At 40.0% G+C, this 4,149-nt stretch overlaps 1 pseudogene; it reads right to left on the bottom strand.

Annotated features, from left to right (window-relative positions):
* Positions 1 to 252: 252 nt before the first annotated feature.
* On the bottom strand, positions 253 to 809 carry LOC127208324 (EKC/KEOPS complex subunit Tprkb-like; annotated as a pseudogene).
* Between the last annotated feature and the right edge of the window lie 3,340 nt (positions 810 to 4,149).

The raw sequence follows: 4,149 nt of genomic DNA, 5'->3' as shown, positions 1-4,149 counted from the left end.
CCATAATTAGATTAATAAATCAGAGCTCCTTTGACCAGTGTCAGTACTTTGAACAGTTAATACAACAATAGCATAGCAACAGGATAGCAGCAGGATGAAACAGAGCATCCTTTAGACATGTTGACCTTCACAACTTGCATTTACCAACCTAAAACACATTTTTTTTTACTAGACGCTTGCACTTTTTATTCCAGTTATAAAAATAAAATGTGGAAACACAAGCAGATGACTAGGAGGCAATGACAAAAACAGTAACAGAGGTTATCTTTAAGAAAAAAAAAATGTAGGGCTGGTATTGGTTTCTTTTTCCATTTTTCTGTGATGAGTATGTTAATTTTATAACCAGGAAAGAAAAGCTAGTGATTAACTGAGATTTTCTGTTGATAATTTTAAACGTCTTATAAAACATCCTTTGTGGACATTCTACAAACTATACCATCCAATAATGTCCCAATACTCTCTTCTTGTGATGACAGCTTATATCTTTTTGACTTCTGAGAGCTTTGTTATTTCTGGAAGACTTTCCAAAGGCACCTGCTGGCCTTCCACTTGAGAGACTAGGTGTTCTTGATCTATTTGTTTTCTTCCATCTTCGATGTAAACAATCAGAAGTGATGTGTTACTTTCTGAGATACCAAATTTCTTCAAAGCCTCTGAAATCACATGAGGGTTTATCAATGAACCATCGATAGATCCTTTGATGGCCTTTTTTCTCAAGTCTCCATGCATTTTTCACATCTTTAAATAATAGGAGGGTAACCCTGCATTCAGGAAACAAGTCCAACTGCCGTGACAACTGCATTTCATAGACAGGGGAGGACTCTCCAAGCCAGTCCTGAGGAGGGTCAGAGGGCTGGAGGGGACGGGGGCATGGGTCTTTACAGTCTGCAAGATGCCATCAGTCTCCTGTCCGGCTCAGAAGCCTAAAACACGTTTTTAAAACACCTTCTTGGAAGCTTTAAGACACAGGTGAAATTGCTGTAAGTAATCACCATCCTTTAGCTAAAATAACGGTAATGAGGTAGATTGTATCTAGACCTGACAGTTGAAGTTTGGTCTCCTGCATATGAAGAGGGCTCGGAAGGTACCTGAAGCCTCCCATGGTAGAAGCTGGCCACATGACTATGTAACCCGACTATGGGTTTAAAACAGACCTGTAGCGTTACTCCGGATTTGGCGAGGCTGCTGAATCTTTAGAGCCATCTGTTCCCTACAAGGTCAAGGAGTTGGAAGGCTGGAAATGTCTGAAGCTCTCATGGTGCTTGAACCTCCAGTGGCTTGGGACCGGAAACAAGCCTGTGTGTGAGCATTCTGACGTCATAGGCCAAATTTTCCAACAGGCTGGGCTGTGGGACCAGCGTCCCATCTTGGCTGTAGCAACTGTGAGACTGGTGTCTCCTTTTGGCTGCATCTGAAACAGGTCCCTGGCAGAACTGGCTCAGGCTGGACTCCGGTGAGAAGGGGTATTTTAGACCTCCATTTTTCCCTCAGGGGCAGTGGCTAAGGCACTTTCAGAACATAAGGCTAGCTGCCCATCGGCAACCTGATGTGACGATGCACGTACCTCACCTTTTCAAGTTCTGCAAAGTGAAACACATCCATCTGCCAGATTTCATTCCTTTTGGTACCTCTAGGGTTAATTCCAGCAGATCATGGGATTTGATTATACAAGGAACATGTAGGACACATTAATTATTTCTCTGCCTTGTTGTCAAGTGATAGAGAATCTTTTCTTCACTCCTTTACCATTAACATGATGTTTCTCATGAAAATTTGAGGCTTCGAATACATTTCCTATTAATAATTTTTTGATTTATTTTTTGCCATTTCCTTTTTTTTTATTTAATATAATTTATTCACATTACATCTTGATTGTTATCCCCTCCCTCTTGCACGCAACCTTCATTTCTGATGTCATTTTTCTTCAGCCTGAAAAGCTGGCTTAGCATTTTTCTTTTTTTCTTTTCCAGAGTCTTTCAATTATAGTATTTATTTGTCTTGAAAACCAAGCATTTTTAGCCACTTTACAACACCTCAATTTGTTTTTTTTTTTAACATTTCTTTTTTTTAAATTTTTTATTATTAATTTATTCTTGTTACATCTCAATGGTTATCCCATCCCTTGTGTCCTCCCATTCTTCCCTCCCTCCCCTTTTCCCCTTATTCCCCTCCCCTACGACTGTTCCTGAGGGGGATTACCTCCCCCTGTATACGCTCATAGGGTATCAAGTCTCTTCTCTGTAACCTGCTGTCCTTTCTCTGAGTGCCACCAGGTCTCCCCATCCAGGGGGCATGGTCAAATGTGAGGCACCAGAGTACGTGAGAAAGTCATATCCCACTCTCCACTCAACTGTGGAGAATGTTCTGTCCATTGGCTAGATCTGGGTTTATTTGCTTGTGCTAATGGAACTGGTAGACCTGTATGGGATTGAATATGAGTAATATACAAGAGATAGTTTCTACTTCTGATGACCTGTTGCAGTTCTATAAATAATGTAGTTAATTCTGAGTTATCAGAAGTAAATTCAGCAGTTTCTCCTACGAGATATGTTTTCTTTCGGGTTATTGCGCTGGTTATTCTGAGGTCTGGGATTTTGATCTCTACAGTTTCTTTGCACATGGCCAACTTTACCACAATTAAAGCCCTGGGTGTTATGATATCTGGGCTCTCTGGCTATAGCTTGTCCTACAATATTGTTTTGATACTCCTGAGACTTAATATTAACTGTCTCCTTTACTCGATCATCTAATGGAGCTCCTCTTTCCTTTAATGGTCTAAGTACCCTCTTACATTCAATATTTGCATTCTCATAAGCCATAAATTCTAATACCTGTCTGATCTCAGAATCTGGTAATACTCTATCCATAGAGGATCCTAATCTCTGCAAAAATTCTGTGAAGGCTTCCCCAGGTCCTTGAAATACTTTAGTAAATGGAATGGTTGTTTTACCAGGCTCTTCTACCAGCTCCCACATTCTCAAGGCTCAAATATGACCTTGTTCAATCACTGTATTTTCAAATTGAATTTTTTCTCTTAAGTTAGTATATTGTCCAATTCACCAAGCAATTAATCTCTATTAATATTTATTTCCTTTGTCCTGTTTTATTGTTCTATTCTTATGGCCTCAGTTCACCACCATGATAACCACTGTAACTGTTGGGCCACTTCTAATACCACTGAAACTAAAGTTTTCCAATCTTGGGGAACAAGTCTATTCTGTGTGGCCCAGATGTTTAACATTTGTTTAACGAACGCAGAGTGCACATCATATTTGGCGACAGATTCCTTAAGATGTTTTAAATCCATCATGTCTACTGGATGCCATGCCATTTCATCATAACCCTCAGCACCATTTTGAACAGGGCTGTGTCTTGTAGTGACTGGAAACGCTGAAGGTGTCTGAGTAACTCTGGAGGTGTCCTCCATTGGGACATTTTCCTCCAAAGACCTTTTTGTTTGCCTGCCTTCCTGTTTCTCTATTTTCTGTCCTTCTTCACCCTTTTCCACCAAAGGTGCTTTCTGCCTTTCCAGTCCTGTGAGTCTGTTGCCCATTTTCCCCGTCTGTTCAGTCAAGTCAGTAATTCTTTCCAAAAGGGTAGAACTTATTGACTCTTCCAGGTTTTTCCGGCTTATCTGTCTCTCTAGTTTCTGTCCTTCCTCACTGTCATTTGCCAACTATGCTATTTGCTGTCTCATCCCTTTATTTTCTTTCCTCATCCTTTCCATCTGTTCAGTCAAATTGACAATCTTTTCCAAAATTATAGAATTTGTTGATCGTTTCTGGTTTTCTATCTTATTAGCCTTTCTTCTAGTCCTTCTAAAGGACAAAGAAAAAACAGAAAATTCCCTCTAAGTATAAAGCAGAAAAGAGTTTTGCAACAGTAGTTGCAATTTTGCTGATACATTGAAACAGAATTTGTATATCTTCGAGATTTGAATTTTCCCTCGCAACATTAGAAGTTACAGAAGCCATTGTGCCCCCCAATTGAGCACCACTTGTTGGCTCTGTTTCTTAACAATTCGACTTTTTTATACAACCAACTATCCTATACAAGAAGGAAAAGAGGTTAAGGGAAACAAGATTAACCTTCCGGGTATCAGTAACCTTCCAGGTATGAGTAAGTGATGTGGGTAGATAGATTGGTAGG

This window comes from Acomys russatus, chromosome 25, assembly GCF_903995435.1.
Source record: "Acomys russatus chromosome 25, mAcoRus1.1, whole genome shotgun sequence".
Classification (NCBI taxonomy): domain Eukaryota; kingdom Metazoa; phylum Chordata; class Mammalia; order Rodentia; family Muridae; genus Acomys; species Acomys russatus.
This window is presented reverse-complemented; position numbering and strand designations above follow the sequence as displayed.